General features: G+C 41.1%; 1 long non-coding RNA gene and 1 other non-coding gene across 2 annotated transcripts in view; both read right to left on the bottom strand.

Annotated features, from left to right (window-relative positions):
* LOC118020885 overlaps positions 1-16,526 on the bottom strand; it is a 98,918-nt gene extending 82,392 nt beyond the window's left edge. The window contains exon 1 of the long non-coding RNA XR_004682040.1: positions 16,427-16,526. This is a non-coding gene — a long non-coding RNA (uncharacterized LOC118020885). The remainder of the gene's footprint in view (positions 1-16,426) is intronic.
* On the bottom strand, positions 12,057-12,159 carry LOC118021486. Its single transcript, XR_004682205.1, has one exon. It is a non-coding gene; the product is annotated as a U6 spliceosomal RNA (small nuclear RNA).
* Positions 16,527-21,021: the final 4,495 nt, after the last annotated feature.

Genomic DNA, 21,021 nt, shown 5'->3' with positions numbered 1-21,021 from the left:
AAATCTTCCACTTTCCTGAAAAAGTGCGTTTTGTTTTTCATCTAGTTTGACTGAATTTTTATTCATTGCAACCCAAAGGTCACCTGAATAAAAGACAGCTATGTTCAAGTGCAATGCATTCAAATTACATCTCTTCTAAAGGACGTGTTGCTCAAGTGTCTCAAGTCACATAAAAGAGTATAAAATAGGGAATTTCATTTGGGAGACTTTATTACTGAGAATGAAATTTATTGCAAACCACATTCAGAGAAAAGCAGATAAAAGAATTATAATCCATGAAACATGGCAAACATATGCTATTATTTTGGGTGAAATTTCATTATTTTCACTACCAATACGTAAATTAAGTACACCCACGTTTGGCATTGCCATGAACATAATTGGTAAAATGGTTCTAATGAGAAGCTCAGAGTTACTCAGACAGGATTTATCAAACAGAAATAGGAAAATTAAGCAAGGAAAATCATATAATATAAAAAACAAATGAGAGAAAAGTGAAAAACATCCAGCAATTAGTTTAGGTATACAGGGCCAAGCAGTTGGAATGATGGGTTCACAGAAATTGACTGATTTTTTTGCCTGAAATTTTGTTGGTACAATGCCAAGACAACCCATCAGTTTGAATTGTTCAGTCCTAAATTGACTGAATTGGCCAGTCATTTGGAATGCCTTGAGAATCTGTCTATCACATGTCTGTTTTGAATACAGTGCCTGTCCTGCTTTAGGAATATCTTCAGACACGTACCACCCCTACTTAATGGAGAATAAATGCTCTGTAGCCACATAAATTCAAGGAGACCTACCAGCACCAACAAGAAAGCTCCAGTATCTGCAACATTTCTGTGATCCAGGTCATCTCATACTGGAGAAACTGATGACTTTTTCTAAAACAAAACCTTGAAGAGTGACCTAAGTTCAAAACTTAACTCTCCCTCTTTAGCCTTAGGGTTGCTCTCCATGAAATGGGAATAACAAGTTCTTTATAGATTTTGGATACTAGCCCTTTATCTGATATGTCATTTGCAAATATCTTCTCCTATTCTGTCCGTTGTCTTTTGGCTTTGTTGACTGTTTCTTTTGCTGTGCAAAAGCTTTTTATCCTGATGAAGTCCCAATAGTTCATTTTTGCCCTTGCTTCCCTTGCCTTTGGTGATGTTTCTAGGAAGAAGTTGGTATGGCTGAGGTCGAAGAGGTTGCTGCCTGTGTTCTCCTTTAGGATTTGGATGGACTCCTGTCTCACATTTAGGTCTTTCAACCACTTTGAGTCTATTTTTGTGTGTGGTGTAAGGAAATGGTCCAGTTTCATTCTTCTGCATGTGGCTGTCCCATTTTCCCAACACCATTTGTTGAAGAGACTGTCTTTTTTCCATTGGACATTCTTTCCTGCTTTGTCGAAGATGAGTTGACCATAGAGTTGAGGGTCCATTTCTGGGCTCTCTATCCTGTTCCATTGATCTATGTGTCTGTTTTTGTGCCAGTACCATACTGTCTTGATGATACCCAAAGAACAAATGATCCAATCAAGAAATGGGCAGAAGACATGAACAGACATTTTTCCAAAGAAGACATCCAAATGGCCAACAGACACATGAAAAAGTGCTCAACATCACTCGGCATCAGGGAAATCCAAATCAAAACCTCGATGAGATATCACCTCACACCCATCAGAATGGCTAAAATTAACAAGTCAGGAAACGACAGATGTTGGCGGGGATGCGGAGAAAGGGGAACTCTCCTACACTGTTGGTGGGAATGCAAGCTGGTGCAGCCACTCTGGAAAACAGTATGGAGGTTCCTCAAAAAGTTGAAAATAGAGCTACCATATGACCCAGCAATTGCACTACTGGGTATTTACCCCAAAGATACAAATGTAGGGATCCGAAGGGGTACGTGCACCCTGATGTTTATAGCAGCAATGTCCACAATAGCCAAACTGTGGAAAGAGCCAAGATGTCCATTGACAGATGAATGGATAAAGAAGATGTGGTATATATATACAATGGAATATTATGCAGCCATCAAAAGGAATGAGATCTTGCCATTTGCAACGACATGGATGGAACTGGAGGGTGTTATGCTGAGTGAAATAAGTCAATCATATGACCTCACTGATATGAGGAATTCTTAATCTCAGGAAACAAACTGAGGGTTGCAGGAGTGGTGGGGGGTGGGAGGGTTGAGGTGGCTGGGTGATAGACATTGGGGAGGGTATGTGCTATGGTAAGTGCTGTGAATTGTGCAAGACTGTTGAATCACAGATTTGTACCTCTGAAACAAATAATACATTATATGTTAAAAAAGAAGAAGAAGAAGAAGATAGCAGGAGGGAAAGAAAGAAGTGGGGGGGGAGTCAGAGGGGGAGACAAACCATGAGAGACGATGGACTCTGAAAAACAAACTGAGGGTTCTAGAGGGGAGGGTGGTGGGAGGATGGGTTAGCCTGGTGATGGGTATTAAAGAGGGCATGTTCTGCATGGAGCACTGGGTATTATACACAAACAATGAATCATGGAACACTACATCAAAAGTAATGATGTAATGTATGGTGATTAACATACCAATAAAAATTTTTTTTAAAAAAGAAATGGGAGTAACAGTACAATCTGCCTCAGAGGCTTTGTATTTCTTTATTTTTATGGTTTGCAGATTACATAAGCTAGCACGCATGAAGCACTTACTGACATGCCTGGCATTTAATTAACGTTCGCTATTATTGTTAGTTACTCCTCATCAAGCATAAAGCACAGAGTTCTCCTTGGTTCACCCCATAGTAGCTCCTTGGTATTAGCTATTTGAGTTCACATCCAAAGTAGAGATCAGATGACTAATGGCAAACTCTTCACTCCAGTGCTGAGTTTACATCACACTTAATGAGCTGGTTGTGAAGGAAATGATGCTTTTCCCACCCAAAAACATACCATCTCTGGAAATACTCCAGTTGATGGTCATGAAACCATAGAGCAATAGTAATAAAAGTAGTATTGGGCTCTGAAAAGAGCAACAAACTAAAGAGAATTCCAAACTCATGCCTGCCAAGTTTTCCCTTATTTGGAAGTAGCCCATATGAAATTCTAGAACTTTCTACAGGTCACTCACAGTCTGTCCATTAGCTTTCCTGTTTGCTGTCTTCTTGTCTACTTACATCAACTCTTCTTAATATTTAAGAACTTTTCAGGAAATTCAGTTTTAGAAAGACAGCAAAGGAGCTTTGAATTGGCAAAAGCTTCACATTTCAGAGGTGATTCTAATCTAAAGAAACACACTATTATCTTAGTAATTTCCAATTGTTCCTGGAAGCATTTTACTGCAGAGACCACTGCCAGCTATTAAGTAGAGGAGACTCGTTTTGGTTGCCAAAATTAGCTGAAATTAAGATCCTTTGACATCTTCTTACAGAAAAAAGTCAGTTTCAGTACAAACAATTTGGAATTTAATAGATTGTGACAGGTTATAAAATTCTATGCATTTGAAAGAAAAGCTTTGCTGGTGGAATAATGTGTTTCTAATTTACACATAATAGGCCCATGAAGCTGTGACTAGAAGGACATTAAAGTAATGAGGAAATTCCAGTTATAGACACTTTCTGTAGAGATCTTAAAGATTATGATTAGGGCAGTCATTTTCCCAAGTACCGTGTATAGCTAAAGCCAAAATGAAGGTGTCCCGGACAAAGAAAGGAGACGAGAAGGGCAATGAACCTGTTTCAAGGGTAGAGAGAGCATCTGGGAGATAGCTGCTCAAGCCAGAGGGGGAGGATTTTGCTAAACTTGATAAATGCTGTATCTACTGAAGACCTACAAAGGGCCTAGTGCTGGGTGCTTGTCCATGAATGAGGAGGAATCACCCATGGCATGAGCCATAAGAAAGGCCAAGTGATTTTTGTGGGTAAAACTCTTTACAGTAAAAAAGAATTATACTTTCCCTTGACTCTTTGTCCCCACAGTTGTCCAAAGGAGCCATGCCTAGCCATCCTCTTGATGATCAACACAATGCAATATGGACCCCTGAAACACTTTCCTTATTTAAAAAAGTCTCAATGCTCCTATATTATTTAAAATGTATGCTAAATGGCAAAGAAAATTTGGAGTGTGTCATTTGATAGGAGTTTGGGTAGCTGTTTTCATACCATAAATTGATTTAGAGATAGGGCAAATCACTTATGCAAAACAGCAGAGAGCATGCTCGTAATGAAAGGCACATGCTTTACTTTAATGTCAAAGAGTATTTTTCTGCCCTTTTTTGAGATCCATTTCTCAGGTATAAGTTGATGTAAGCTAGAAACTTGCTTTCTGACTAGAAAATGACTGGAATCTTATTCTGTTATTGCTTCTACTCTTGTTTCTATTTTGGGTGTTGCATCTGGCATATTATAGGTGGTCAATGAATACTGACCACCCAGGTGTTAGGACATCTGGCAATTTTGTTATTTCTTAAAAATTTTGTCCAGGAGGGTGGCTCAGTTGGTTGAGCGACTGCCTTCGGCTCAGGTCATGATCCTGGAGTCCCTGGATCAAGTCCCGCATTGGGCTCCCTGCTTGGCGAGAAGCCTGCTTCTCCCTCTAACCCTCCCCCCTCTCATGTACTCTCTCTCTCGTTCTCGCTCTCTCAAATAAATAAATCTTTAAAAAAAATTTTTTTTTGTCCAGGAAGAGTTTCATGGCTCTTTTTTCTTACCTCTCTACCTTTCAAAAATATATTTGTGAGCTTCCTCTATATGCCAGACCATATGCTAGGTGCTGGAGAATGAGATCCCTAGGTTCATAGAACTTCTACTCTGGGAGGAGAGATAGGGAGGTGGAGGATCGTCAACACAGGAAATAAGATAATTCTTCCTTGTGCCTCCTTTTACTCATGCGTCACACTTCAGCTCTTGCTCTTTGGCCTGATGGGGTCTTGTCCTTCAGAGGAACCTTTCTTAGCCTTGGTCTTGCCTGAGTATGAAAGAGAGAGAGATTGCAAAGGAAGGTGGTGGATAACATGTCTCACCTAGAGCCCTGCCATTGCGCCAGTCTGAGAAGATGACGGGTTTATCGTTTAAAGAACACCATTTAACCACAGAAGAACAGAAAAGGTCCAAATAAAACAAAGAAATGCTTATGCCAGCAGCTTTGCTCCCCCAAAACCCATCTCTTTCTGACCCATTCAAAAGACATAATGTTTAGTTACAAGATACCATTTCCTTCCTCATCCTCCACAACGAGGTGTGCCCTTGTGACACTAAATAGCTGAGCAGTCAGGCCAATTCAGCTACACAAAACAAACCCAGCAATGTTGTTTAGCATCACATAGAAAGATAATATTTTTAACTGTGCAGCTGGTTTGTTATCTTGGGGTGTTCTCAAATCCATTTGTCTATAACTCCAATGTCCTTCAAGAAAGAATAGGATAGGATTTTATTCTCATTCCTCTGTGGTTGTTGTGTCTCAACCATTAATAAAATTTCCAGAAATAAGATCAAGGGCCATGGTGGACCCATTTATTTAGAATGTAGTAGGTTTTTTCATTGACCTCAGTAAAAGTGTTTACTACAATAGCACGAGAATTATCTCATTACAGGAAGACTAGAATTTGGGTTTTTGCTGTTCTCAGCAGCCTGAGGACTTGAAAACTTCAACTCCACTCAAAGTGAAACCATATTCTTCTGAAAGAATTTTGCACATAAACTTGCACTGTTGGGTAATGAGGGGTTGGAGTTATTTCAATGATTTTTAACATGAAGAAACAGCATTGGTTTGTGGTTGAAAGAAAGGCTATTGTTACTGCTTGGGCTTCTAGAAAACTAAACTTCCAATAGACTAAAATTTGGCCTCCAGACTGGTCAGTGATTTCTTTCAGAGTAGGCCCATGCACTAGATAATTAAATTCACTTCTTTGCAGAACCTTTCGTGGAATTTTAGATTTGGAAAGAATCTTAAAAATTATTTACTCTTAACTTCACCCCTCCCAAATCTGATATTTATGTCTCTTAAAGGACCAAATGTAGTTACAAATAAATCACCATTTGTGATACATGAAAAAAATGCATAGCACAGGTATATGCAATGAGATTCATACAGAGAACCCATGGAGGAACAAAAAGATGCAAAAAAAAAAAAAATTGCAAGTGGCCAACTGCATATCAGCAACCCCTGGTGTGGGAGGTATATGCCAAAACTGGCTGACTCTCCTTATGGCTTCACCATGACAATTAGAAAGGAACACACCTTCTTTTTAAAAGAAGTTCTCAGCCAAGCACATTGATCTTACTTGCTGCCATTTTTCTATAACCTGTATTTCTTAAAGGCATCTATACAATTCATGCAGTTTCTGAAATCTATACTTTAGAGTCATTATATGGAAAGTATTTCCTTTTACATATGTACTTTGGGCATATGTACATTTGTTTAGTATTTAACACATACCTATTATCTACAAGATACTTAGAAGCAATTGAAGTGAATATGTATCAAATGGCTTCTGTCTGCTAAGGAATACAAGAAATATGAAGGGGATTTTACCAATAGTTTCCCAAAGTTGTAAAAATGTACATATCCTTTGACACTGCAATTCAACTTCTAGGAATTTATCCTAATGCTGCGGATTATAGTAACAAAAATGAGAAGTAATCCAAATGGCCAAACTTGTTGTTAAGGGAATTAACACTAGCTTGCTCTAACAAATAACACCAAATCTCAGGGGTTTAACATGATCAAGTTTATTTTTCACTCATGATACAGTTGGAGGTGGTTGTTTGGTGGCTTTCCACATAGTGGTTTAGGGATCCTGACTCCTTCTACCTTGTAGTTCTACTATCTTTCAGAACTTCAAAGCACTCATCTAGACCCCTGCATTCACCCAACAGATGAGTGGAGAGAGAGAGAGCAAAGAGGAATGCCTGGATTTGTTATGGGCTGGGTATGGCTTACATCATTCTGACCACATTTTATTGGCCAGAACCTGGTCATGTGGCCACAACTAACTGCAAGGGATGCTGGGAAACATAATCTCCCACTGTGCCCCAGAAGAGGAAGGAGGATTGGTGAGCATCTGCCGATCTCTGGCACGTTCACAGACTGGCTTAATGAAGTATGGTATATCCATGAGCAGGATACTTGCGCAGCCATTAAAAATGAAGCTGTAGAAGAAGATTTAATGAACTAGAAAAGATTTACACTATGACAAATGGAAAAGGTAGGCAACCAAACATTTAGGTTATAATCTTGGCTTTGTCAAAAAATACGTTTTACCAAAAAATATATATTCATAAATAAAAATCCTAGAACATATACATTAGTGTTTCTTCCTGAGTGGTGAGACACACCACCTTTTCTACCCTGTGCTTTTCTATATTTTCTCAACTTTATACCATGACTCTGAACTACATTTTCTAATCAGAATAGTTAAAAATAACTGTACCCTAGAAAAGTGCTCTCTGATAGCAATATAATGGAAATCATGCATGTAATTTTAATTAAAAATAAAAAGAATCAGGTGAGATTAATTTTAATAATATATTTTATTTAACCTAATATGTTCAATATTACCATTTCAACATGTAATCAATAAAAATTAAAATATTAAAAATTAAAATACTGATGAAACTTTTTAACACTTCTTTTTATTTATACAGAGTCTTTGGATATGGATCTATGTTACACCTATAGCAGATCTCTGTTCGGGCCAGCCTCATCTCAAGGGCAATAGCCACATGTGGCTGGCAAGTACTGAATTGGTCAGCATCACCTGAGAGTGTGCTAAGTAATAGGTAGGGCAACAATCAGGTAGCTCAGAAGAGGACAACACCTCACATGAGGATTGGAAAATGTTTCATGAAAGAGGTGGCTTTGGCATTGGGCTTTGAAGAATATTAATAATACCACCAATTACCACGATACTGATAATACCTAACATTTATTTCGTGCTTGCCGTATGCCCATCACTGTGCTAACCACTAGGGGTCAGTAGAGAGGAGGAAACAGACTTCCCGAAGAGGGAGACCACCAGCAGTAGCAAAAGCAGAGACCTTGGGGGGGAGGTCAGTACACTTGTAAGCATGGGGGGTGAGGGTGGGGTTGGGAGGGGTTGGAACAATTCAGCATTGGACTCTTAGGAAAGTAGTAGGAGAAAAAACAAAAGGTTAAAAGCCCCTTGAATGTTAAGGGAGGAACTTCATACCTAGTTCAATGAGAAAATGTAATCGTAACACAAAACACTCACTAAGCACCCATTTTACTGATGAGGAAACTGAGGCATAGGGAGGTGAGGAAATTTCCAAAGGTCACACAATTTGTAACCATGTTTGGCAGAGCCTGGATTCCAACCCAAGCATTTCTGGCTCCTAAGTCTACACCTCAACTGCTCACAATGACCACAAATTTTCAAACCAGAGACCTGAATTTGCATTCCAGACTCTTCATTCTTTCACTGGGAATTGAATCAGTTCCCTGAACAACTAGGAGCTTCAGCTTCCTCCCCCATGAAAATGGGGTATGTCCTGCCAAACTAAAGTGTCATTGCATGAATGTAATGACACTGGGCATGGAAAGCACCAATTATACTGTCTGGCACAGAGTAGATGCCAATAAAGGCTGGTTGCCCTGCAAAATGACATGGGGAGCCATTTCAGGCTTTTAGGCAGGGGAATGGGATGATTGGACTTACACTTCAGGAAGATTTAAGCTGGAAATACCTGTCTTCCTTGATTACTTGCCCGGATGGATTGGAGCTGGGAGAGATGTGTTAGGAAGATATTGCAATAGTCCAGATAAGAGGTAACGAGGGCCTGTGCTGGGACAGTGGCAGGGAGATTGCAATCGTATTATCTAACTGTAGGATATTAGAACCACAACAGGCCCTATGGAGAACAGAGTCCAGACTTAAATGACTTAGCCAAGGATAAATCATGGGATTGGTAAAGTTCATCTAGTTCTCTCATTCACTGTTCTTTCCTTCACTCAGGCAGTGCTGATGTTAGAGATCAACACCAAAATTTTCAACTCTTAATAAAAATAACAAAATGTCTCAGTTTTGTCTAAATCGTATACTTTCTACTCTTTGATAGCATCCATGGACAATCTCATGTAATCCTATCAATGGCAACTCTCCCCACTCCTAAAGGAAGGTAGGTAGACTGGAGTCAGAACAATTTCCACATTACAGATAGGTAAACCGAGGCACAGAGGAAGATGAATCTTATTTCTGGCTCATATTCTCTCATATTCACTTCTAAATTAGTTTTTTTTAAATTAAAGTTTGTTTTGGCTTTGAAGTGTTACTAAAATGTTGATACAGGGATGACGTTCATAAAATTTCATGTGAACAGAATGTCATGGTAACTGAAGGGCTTACATCTTTTAAGATTATTCAAATTTTAAAGGTAATGAGTACAGTTTACTTGAAATCATGTGTAAAGGAAGACGATTGTGTGATCAACGGGAAATTGGATCTCCGTAGTTTTGTCTTAAATATAGTGAATGAAGGTATACCTTGCTAAGAAAATGTGTTGAGATGCTCTCTCTTCCCATCTCCCATCTGGAGCGGAGAAAAGAAACCAATGTTTAGAAAATTCGCTTTCCTGACTACGAAGAATGGTAAACTCTACCACAGGAGGGCGCAGGGAAGGGCAGATGCTTTTTCAGATTATCGACACTAGGTGGCGCCGCTCTGCTAGTTTTCTTAATGCCTGTTTTTAATTTCTTATTTTTTTATTCCTTTGTTTAGTAGCAATGTTAATGGAGTAGCTTAAGTCCTGTAAAGAAGCATTTTTATTTTTCTATTATTTTCTTAATATGTCTGGGTCTGTCATATATAAGTATATGATTATATAATATACTTATATAAGTATGCTAGGGGAAGGAAAACTATTTTCTGTACAGTGTACAGATTAGTTATATTTTGCTCTTGCATTAATTTTCAGGACATTCAAGTATGGGTCCAAATTGAGTTTTCCTTTGTGGTCTGTCATTGTCTCAGATTCTTCAGAGTTTTTTTGGAGATTTCACTTTAGTTTGATTTCAAAAGGGACATAATTGTGAACCACATCAGAGCTACTAAAAGGTAACATAACTTAAATACTGGAAAGAAAAACAGGTATCAGTAAAGGAATGGAAAATGAATTCTCCCATTTGGGTTTATGTAAAAAGGAATTCTCCAGCATTACCTAGTCAATTAGTTGTGTTGTGCCAGTCTTTGGAGTTCAAATTCCTAACTACAAAAATAAGAAATTCCTCTAAACATCCTCTACGATCTCTTTCAAGTTGGAACACCTATGACCTTATGAGTTTGTCAATATAGCTGTGCCACCTGCCTGCCCCAAACACCATTCTTGAACCTGTATGCATAAGCTATATTGCTAAAAAAAAAAAAATCTGGATAATTTTCTGTGGCACAACAATGTATGCAGTTATGATCCCCAGCTAGCTTTTCAACCTATGTTACTAGAGTGGAATTGCTGTGAGAATGACGTCGGCCCACAGAGGAGTAAGCTGACCGCTCTGTAGAATCACATCTCGGGACAAACTGGTTCAGTGTGATGAATCTGCCTATCGAGAGACTTTGAATCCCACACTGGCTCTATCCCTTACTGGCTGGGAGAGGCTAAACCAGCAATGAGTTAGTAGGCATTGAGCTCAGTGCTAGTCACCACTGTGGACAGGTGGGGAAGTAAAAGCCCAGGCATGGTGTGGCTCACAATCCAGGGGTGGGGCACAAGATGTCTGTTATTGGGGAGTTACTAATTGTGGGGAATAAGTACCAAGTAAGATCAGGTCTGTGCTCTGAACCCTGGTTTGGGCCTAAACCCTGCCCAAAATTTGCCCATGGTCGTCATCCTGAGAAGTGATACTAAGTCACCGCTGGGGACTGGGTGGGTGTAGGGAAATCAGCCAAGTTGCGGTGGGGAAGAGCAAGGAAGGGCTAGAGAGAGATAGTAATGAAGTTGCTTAACATTCTCTGCCACCTGGTAGCAAATGTTAGACGTCATGATCAAAGGGATAATATTTTCTATGAAATAAAAGAAAGTGACATAGACATAAATGTATGAGGGCCCCACAGACCTTCAGCAGCCTGGAAGCTAGTGACATCTGGAAGTCTGCAAGGTAGTAGGCAGAAAGGGAGTAAAACTCCTTGGGCCACACCATCCTTGATGATGTCCACTGCGGTTGGTAAAACCTCCAGTGTGAGCTCATCAAACCAAGTGGTGCATATGGAACCCTTTCAGATGCCATTGTTGGCAATATGGGGCTCTTTTCTAAACCCTTATAAATATAGACAGACACTTGTGCATTTTTAGGTGTGCTATGCCAACCACTCATCAAGACAGAGTGGCTAAATGAGTTGCTAAAGGCCATGAAACATGTTCATGTTACAAAAAAATAGGGCAAATTTGGAATCATTTTATACTTGATGTCATATAGGCTTTGGAGCATACCATATGAACAAATTTTCTCACTCGTGTAGAGCTACTTACTTGAGGAAATGGCTGAATCTAGTAAAAATAGAGTAGGCATGGGCCTCCCCGAACCTCTCTGCACCTGTGAGTGATGAGCTTGGCAAGTTTTCTTGGGGCAGAGTTGATGGGGTGGTGGGGAGGCTGGAAATTGGAAGTGAATGGGATGGAACCTGAGTCTGGAGGCTGAGACAGTGAAATAGGGAAAGGAAGAGAGAGATGAAGCCACAGACACTCAGGTCAAAAAGTTCATGAACCAAACCTTTGTAAATCAGGAATGGCTCATTTAGGTTCAAGATGGCGGCCATACTGGCAGTCAACAAATGTGTGGGACTTCCTAGCGATGAGCTGGCCTTCCTTCTTCCAGTACTGTCCTAAAGCAGTGATTCCCAAATGGTATTCCTCCACACACTAGCACTCAGAGATGTAAATGGGTGGGGAGAACAAACGATTCTGCATCACTTTAGTTCGGAAAATGCTGGATTAAACAAAGTGAGCAAATTTCTTTCGTGCTTGGAACCTTAATATGCCAACATATACTGTAACTCCTTAATAGAAGGACTTATCATTTAGTGTTTCCCAGACTTTTTGGGTTTAGGACCTATTTTATGTTATTTTATTTTATTTATATAAAAATATGGAACGCTTCATGAATTTGCATGTCATCCTTGCACAGGGGACCATGTTAATTTCTGTATCATTCCAATTTTAGTATATGTGTGCCAAACAAGCACTGGACCTTTTTTAAATTTTTATTTAAATTTTTATTTTAAAGATTTTTATTTATTTATTTCAGAGAGAATGATAGAGAGAGAGGATGAGCGGAGGAAGGGGCAGAGTGAGAATGAGAAGCAGACTTCCCCCTGAGCAGGGAGCCAGACGTGGGGCTTGATCCTAGGACCTTGGGATCACGACCTGAGCTCAAGGCAGATGCTTGACCCACTGAGCCACCCAGGTGCCCCTAGACCTTTTTTCAAAAAAAAAATCATAGAGTATCTCAAGACAAATGTTCTGAGAAACCCCTCTTGGAAAACAATATCCTAATGTACACTAATTTATTTCAGATTAAATTCTCTAGCAATTTTCAATGTGAAATTTTCAGGCTAAAAGAATTGCCAGAGAAGTGAAAGATTCATTGAACCAACTTTTTTGGTGACATGCAAGCCAAACCAAGTGTTCTCTTGATTCATTTATTTAAATTATTTGTGTGGGTAGACCCACTCTTAAAAGGCACAGTGACCCCCATCTTTAGGTGATTTTTCTCGTGGGCAATGACACGGAATTAGCTCCGCACCCCTACAATTAGGCTTTGCCCAAATGGTGCCACCACCTTGGAACCTGGTGTCATGTGGCTGTCAGTCTCAGCATATCGGTGCTATGAGAATACGAAGAATAAATACAGTTCCTAATTTCCAAGTCAAAGACAGTGTGAATTGATATTACACAGTAAAATGCAATGAGATTAAATCAATAACATCTGCAATAAGGCATAATGAAGGTAAAATTATATCTCTGGCTTCCTGAACAGCTGTGAATCTATTTTTAATGATCCTCATTTTTGGCAGTCAGCTAACAACTTCTAAAATGTCCTAGAAATTGGATTGTTAAGCAGATGAGCACTGCAGTGGCTTGGAATGTCATTAATTTCAGCTGCCTTACCCATCTGCATGGGCGAGATGGAGGCATCATGAATTCACCCCCCACCCCACTGAGCACCCCACTTACCGGGCCTTGGGTGGCCCGGCAAATGCTGGATACAGCAAGGCAGGAGAGCTGGGGGGAGAGGGGCTCCTGGGAGGATCATGGGCTGTTGAATGATGGAGAAAAAAGGAAAAAGTCCTTGTTTTTGTAATGCAAACTGCAGCACATAACTGGCGTTCAAGTCTACCTTGCGCTATTGGAAGCTCATAACGCCACAGAGAACAAGACATTCTAATGGTTCCCTGTTTACCAGTGGGGCAGTTTGGTTCCACGAGATTGCTCTGCCCAGGACTTGGTCAAGGTCACACCACCAGCAAGTGCAGGGGCTAGCACGCATCCCTGGTCTTCTCATTCCAAAGTCAGGGCCCTTTCCATGGCCCAGCAGTTCCTCTGCTTATTGGAACAACGGCTGTGGGAAAGACACCATGAAAACTTCGAAATTGAGGAAATGTGAACATTTGGGATTATCCATGTTTTCCTTAGTGCCTGGCACCTTCATACTTTGCTGTAGCTTTAACCAGAAGCCATGTCTGGGAAACAGACAGTTGATCCCTTTGGCTAATTGTTTTGAGCTCACTTTACTTCTCTGGCCTGGCAGGGACAGGGGGGCGGGGTGGAGGGTGGCACCCCACACTTTGCACACCATTGTACTTCCTGCACCCCACCGACAGACTCTCAGATTCCCAAGTCAGTCTTACTAGCTAGGAGGCTCAGGAGGCCCCAGCCTAAACCGTGTTCCAGAAGACTGAAGCTAAGATTCAGATTCCCATTCAGATTCCCTCCTTGCCTGGGTGAAAGCTGACAGGGTGAGGATGAATTCCTTATTCTCTTCCCCACCCTGAGAAGCCTACAACGTTGAGAGAAGATTTTTGTGTAGAAGACAAGGCTGCAGCTAAGTGAAGCCGTTAGTTTACAGGACTGACCCCACTGCCTGACTTGCTCTCAGCAGCAGGGGCTGACCCTTTGCTGCCTGAAATATCAGACAATCAAGAGGTTAACGGTGCAGGGGTGGAGACTGTGCTGAGGCATGGTTTTGGACTGGAGAGAAGAGCCTGGCTCCAGGAGAGTCATCTATGACAGAAGGTTATTGGGTACAAAAGTATGAATGAGTACCTCTGTTCAGCAAGGGGATTATCTCTACTAAGCAAGGGGACACCTTCCAATGGCCAATGGCCGACATAATGATCAGGGAGGCTGTAAAGAGAGAAGCAAATGGAGGGAAGGGGGATTTTGTGATAATGAAACATCATACACCACTAATGATTAACACAATGCCTGGTGTGCTAGAAAACTGTGCTTGCTCCCAAAGATAACAGGGAGATAGGAGTGAGTTCGGTTCTTGCAAAGGTGGGCAAATGATGCTCAGAGAAGGCCGAGAGGTCTAGGGAAAATGGAAGAGCTAGCGCTGGGCCTGGGGTGGGCAAAACCCAGGGGCCAGGAGGCAGGGCACTGAGCAAGAGGGACACAGGGGCTGAACTGTGCCAGGATCTGCTTGACATGCCTGAGGAACAGAGCACCTCCCAGTGCACAGGGGAGTGACACATCTCACCCTCCAGCAATCCTCTCCGTTAGGCTCTCCCACAGAGATTAATGGACAAGGTGGATATTTTGTTGTGGTTTAAGAGAAGCCCTTAAACAGGAGCATCTAACTTGCTTGCTTAAGAAGCACACACATTGAACTTCAAGCGTTAGCTGGAGGACACAGCCTTCCACTGCACAATGAGCTAGTGATCAGTTATGCAAACTTCATGCCTTCACTGTTCATTGACGTGGGTTCAATGTCAGGTTGGCAAGTAGGTTTCCCCTTACACATTGACTTCCACTGTTGGCTTCCATCATGTTCAGAAGGACTCTGAGGCCAGCCCTAGGTTTGCAGGAAAGAGTGTTGCGTTCAGTTAGTGCAGTCTGCCCTGGATGAGTGAGAAAGGGGGGAAGGCCCTGGATCTCCATTCTCCTGCTGCCTCCCAGGAGGGGCTCTCACTTTACGTGAAGCTGGTCCAAGTGTCAAAAATCAAAGGAGCCTCAAACTCACAAGTGAGGGGGATGAAATGGATGGAGGAAAGCTTCCTGCCAATCTCAAAACACACTACCATTTCAAGCTTTGGAAGCATCAGGAGTCAAATTCACTGCCAATGAGGTTATTTGGAGGAATAGAGTCTCTGAAGAATGGTTAAGTAGAAGCCAGAAGGCCAAACTAAGTTGTCTGGTCAAACTGACTTAAAGTTAAGGGTCAGGGAATTGAGATAACTACCCACCCGCTCACTGGATGCTCTTTTCCTTCTCATCCTGAACAGTGGGGGGAAAGCAATTCCAAAGGGAGAAGGACAATGGAGATAGGCGCCACGCACACACACGCGCGATATATATATTACACATAGATCAAACACATCACATTTACATATGCATACACATCACATTTGCCTCATCTGTGTGGTGTACTGAGGAGAATAACGTACAGAATCAAGCTCCAGAAGCTGCCTTCCCTTGCAGGTCTGGGTCGGGTAGCTGTTACCCTCACTAACTAAAGCAATAGGACCAAAGGACCAACACCCAAGATTAGAGGGCAGCCATACCCAGATTTCTGGGTATCTGTTGGTCAGATACCCAGAAACCCGCTTCATGGTAAGTTGCGACCCCCGGGCACGTCGGAGGGAAAGTCACAGCCTTGGGGAAGCACTTAGCCTCCTGGCTCTGTAGTTCAGAACCTTGGCTCTTGGTGGTGCCTGGAAGCTTCACTCTGAGTTTCTATTAGTTCTGAGAGGACCTGTTAAGCAGAGCTTAACAGTATTTTAAACAAGAAGTATCATGTTTTCTGAAGTACTTCCGCGTGTTGATATCGTTCTCCAAATGATAGCTTCTTAATAAGCATCATTTCATTGTAGTATATTGTCATGCTAATAAACAATGGCATTTGTTGTTAAAAAGAAAAGCCACGCCGAACGTCTGCATGGCTAATTTACCTTATGTGTTAACATCACACATTTGGTGTAGAATTGCTAAGGACTGAATTGCTAAACCCAGGCTCCTGGTGGCACCAATTGCATTAAGAGATAGGCTGCAGGTCTAGGAAGAAGTGCTCAGCATTTAGGGTTGGGAGTTAATAGGATCAGGGGGTCACCACTCCTCTTTCTGGGCTCAGGAGCAGACATCAATAATCACATTAATCCACTGCATAATTTACCAACACCCCCAGCAGGAAACAGAACCCCAGAATTGTTCTGCAGACAGCACCCTAGCATTCCCTACAACCTGAGAGTTGACACAAACACAATGAAACCTATTTGCATTTAGGGGACTTACCTGCCTACTAAATCGGGTAGTTTATTATGCGCTCTTCAAAGAATGACAAGAAGTCTCCTTAGATGTTACTTTTGCTGTTCGCCAGTGGCTGAGATTGGAAACCATCCTCCCTAGGTAATTAAACGAGAAGGGCTTATTAAATATTTGAGTCCTTTGCACTTTTTCCTGGATACCATCCAAAGTGGTGCAATGTAGGGATACTTAACAGGGTCTATGAACCCCCAAGTGACCCATATGTATAATTTGAGGGTCTATGATTCCGGATGTGAAAAAATACATGTATTTTTGTTTTCACTACATTCTAACTGAAACTTAATGTTGAGTGTCAGCAAGAAACCAGCATTAGTATCTGTGATTTTGTCATTAATAGAAATCACAGATTTCATACCCCATTGCAGTTGTTGCGGACATTGTGTAGAATCACATATGTTCATCACAACTTGGAAATGACAATAGGGCCAAGACCAGCTGCTAGTTACTGTTCTTTAATGTACCGTTCTAGAAAAGCATGTGGTACTAGATCACACATTTGGGTTTTGGTTTTTTTTTAAGAATATTTTGATAATTTCATTTTGATATAGTTGGTCTTTGTTATTGTATGTTAATTTTATATACTAAAAACATGATTCCAGAAGAGGGTCTATGAATAGAAAGGATGCTCCTTTCAGATGAGGAGGCTGGGCTCCAGTCCTTGCTAAATGTTTTTGTCAAGCCCCCTCTTCTTTTTTTCTTTTTGTCTTTTTTTCTCAATTGAAAAAAAAGTTGAGATTAAATTCATAGAACATAAAATTCACCATATTAAGGTGTACAGTTCAGTGGATTTTTAACATATTGACAAGGTTATGCAACCACTACCACCCTATAATGTCAGAACATTTTCATTACCACACAAAGAAGCGCCATCCTGTTTGTAGTCACCCCCCACGTTCCCTCCCTCTGGATGCTGCAATCACCAATCTGCTTTCTGTCTCCACGGATTTGTCGAGTCTGGACATGACCTAAAATGGAGCCATAAGATATGTGACCTTTGATGTCTGGCTTCTTCTGTTCCACATAATATTTTGGGGGTTCGCCCATGGTGTAGCACGTGTCAGGGCTTCGTTCTTTGGATGACTGAATAATATTCCATTGTATGGATGTCCCACGCATTGTTTATCCATTTGGCTGAGTTCTTTATCAGTCTTCATTTCTACACTTTCCAAATGAAGATATTAGGGCAGATCACGGCTGAGGATTCTTCCAGCTCTCAAACCCTGATTTCATTCCCCTTTGTAGCCTCTGTTGTGCTGTTTTGCATAAAGCTCTGCTTAGATTGGCTCCAGGTCTCCTGTCCTCAAAGACTGGCCTATCAAATTCCTGGGAACACATTTTTAAATTTCATCTGTTCATATCCACCTAAAAAAAAAATTTTTTTTAATTGATCTGGAGACCTTACTTAATTTAAGCCTTGTGGGTAAACAATCTACAGTGGACAGCCACTTGTTCTTCTCCAATTATGTTTACAACATCACAGTAACCATCAAACTGTGATGGGCTGGCCCATGAGTAGGGGACTAGAAGCACAAACAACAGAAAACCCCTTTTTATTTATTTATTTATTTATTTATTTATTTATTTATTTAAGATTTTATTTATTTATTCATGAGAGACAGAGAGAGAGAGAGAGAGAAGCAGAGGGAGAAGCAGGCTCCCCGCAGAGCAGGGAGCCCGATGCGGGACTCGATCCCAGGACCCCGGGATCATGACCTGAGCCGAAGGCAGACGCTTAACCGTCTGAGCCACCCAGGCGCCCCAGAAAACCCCTTTTTAAAAAATCCATGGCATGCTGTATGCCCTAGGGAACAATTCAAGGTCTTATTCTAAGGTTCTCACTCTGCCACTCTCAATGCTTAATTCTGGAAAAAAGAAATTTCACCTGTCACTTTAAAATTTCAGCAGATGTCTACTGCTTACTTCCACAAGCCTGTAAAGGATCAGAAAGATAAAGGAGGAAAGGGCTCATGGAGATAAGGGACTGGCAATAAATCCTCAAACTGTGTAAGTAAAGAGTACTGTTAACAGTTTCTTTGAGGTTCTGAGACACCTTCCTAACTCATTGACTTTCACTCTTGTCTTTATTAGATTATAAAACAGCGTATACTAACTACAGTCAGATACAACACAAAGGCTTCTCACGGCACAACAAATACATATTTAATGTGAGAAAAGAGTGTAAATTACATATTATATTATTCAGGTTTGTGCTATCACCCATCCCCCACATGCATAATAAAAAAGGAACATGCTATGTTTCATCCCCCCACCTTTCTTGCCATCAGCTGAGCCCTGTTCTGCTTTCAGCCTGTTCCTTTGTTACATAACCACACTCTCAATCCATTCTTCCGTTCCCTTCCAAGTACTTTCCATCATGCCCGCGGTGTCTGAACCTCATTACACCTACCGGCGCCCAATGCTGAAGCATTTACTGCTCTCAGCCCAGCACATTTTTTGCTTGCAAATGCTTCAGATTCTTTTCCTTGGGAGATAAACCAAGAAATCTGCAAATTCATACCTAATCTGTCTATAGCCCTGTCACTCGGTTGCAATTCTCTCCAAACAAAATCCTTTTGGTGAGAGGAAGACAATACCCCGGTTTCATAAATAATTTTTCCCACCAACCTTAATCTGCTGTCTATGAATATTAATGAGTCTCATCGATTCATGTCTCCATTTTATGTCCAATATTAGACACCTTCCCAGAAAGCTCGCTGTCAAAGCTGCAAAGGAGCCTATCTCACTTTCACATTAAATTAGCAAAATAAAAAAGGGCAACTTCTTTGGCCTGTAGATTTCAAGAGGCACTGCCTTGAGCTCTGCACGGGCCTTTTATGTTGTTCCCAAATTATAGGTCAGTCCTGGCAGGAAGGGAAGCTAGGTCGGTCGCCTCAGTTCTTTTTCGTTTCTTCCAGGCAGGGTTGACCTGGTGAAAACATTTCAGACTCCATTAAATGTGTTTCTTCTACCAATCTCAATTCCTTTGCTTGCTTGCTTGCTTTTTTTTTTTTTTTTTTTTAATGCCTTCCTTGTTGGGTCTACGTCTGAATTTTTGTGACATTCTGCTTCCTGTGGCTATTCTTGCTTTTAAATTTTCTGCATACAGACCACAGGTTAACTGGGATTGGTTCCAGGGTTGCTGCTGGCCTATAGGAAATCTTGGTGAAAATTAGGAGAGTGTTCTTCTGATAGACCAATCAGAAAGCACCATTCCCTCCAGATGGACATAGGAGAAAAAGGAGCTCCCTTTGGGCAGACATATGTGTGTAGTAGTATCCAGGGTCTGGTGAGGGGGAGGGTGCACAGCATGTTAGCACCTACTTCCTTTCCTCCTGGCTCCTTGGCTGCTTTCTCTATTAAATCTTTCACTTATCTCCCTTAGCTGGTTTCTTGGATCCAAAGTGTTTGGGGAATGCCAGAGATTTGCCTTTTATGCTTAGATCCTTCTTAACTGCAATCCACCCTTTCCTTCTTCACTCATTTTCACAGTGTTAATGTTAAACTCCTTGTTTATCTGCCAGGTTTTCCTGAGCACCCTTAATTCATCTTCCCATCTTTGAGCAATTTGAGTAGGAATTCAAATGATATCCTTGGGTTTTTCATTTATTTGGTTGGTTGATTTTTTAAATACATGCTTTCATACATTCAAAGACTTGCTTGATGATAGCATTATTTGTTGCTTAAATGACAAACATATGGCCAGCTGCCAGAGGAGCTATGTTATTTGAGGAGGTCCAGGAAGCCTGGTCTAGATCTAACTATACCCTTCCTTGCTTGCCAGTCATGCCTAAAATTCTACCTTAAAGCCTTATTCTTTTGGATTAAGGAAATGCAGCCCTGTTGTAATATACTACACTTGGAAAGAACTAAGTACATGGCATCAGTCATTGACACTTTAGTGAAAATTAGTTTATCAAATCCTATTCCAAGGGCAGCTATATGAGAGAAGAAAGATGGTTTGGGGCATGTAATGTACTAACCCCCAAGGGGGCAGGCCTGATTAAGCTGGCAGAATACTCTCTGAGCATATTGGTCACTTTTAGGGATTCTGAAGAGCAGGAGAGAAAAACTTCCATTTGCCATGTTTTTGTCTAGAGTAATACCATGGTTGCTCTAAGAGATCTAAGTTGGTATCAACTACTCAATAGTATTGATGTTTCCCAATGTGACTACGGGTAAGACTCTTTTGTTAACTTGTTGGAACAGTTGAGAATTCAGATTCTTTCCTTGGGCCTACACCAATCACTCCCTGTTTTGACTTTGACCTTTAGTATACACATTGAACTTCCTTGAAGGCCCAGGGTTAGTGATGTTAGCAGGAAAGGATACACACATCTAAGGAATTCATTTCTCACATGAGTATGGCCATAAGGAATTCATTTCTCACATGAATATGGTGGAAAGATCTATGGAAGACAGATCATAGGCACCAAGAATATTGAAGAAATAAGGGTCCTTAAAGACCATCATCAGTCTAGTCCTGGGCCTCTCAAAGTGGGCTACTACACATCTGAGGGTGCAAAGCCATGAGTTATACACAAATTAAATATGGTGCATCTTCC

The sequence above is a fragment of the Mirounga leonina genome, unplaced genomic scaffold (assembly GCF_011800145.1).
Source record: "Mirounga leonina isolate KUSES-001 unplaced genomic scaffold, KU_Mleo_1.0 Mir_174, whole genome shotgun sequence".
Classification (NCBI taxonomy): domain Eukaryota; kingdom Metazoa; phylum Chordata; class Mammalia; order Carnivora; family Phocidae; genus Mirounga; species Mirounga leonina.
The sequence above is the reverse complement of the archived record's forward strand: the minus strand, read 5'-3'. Positions and strand labels throughout refer to the sequence as shown.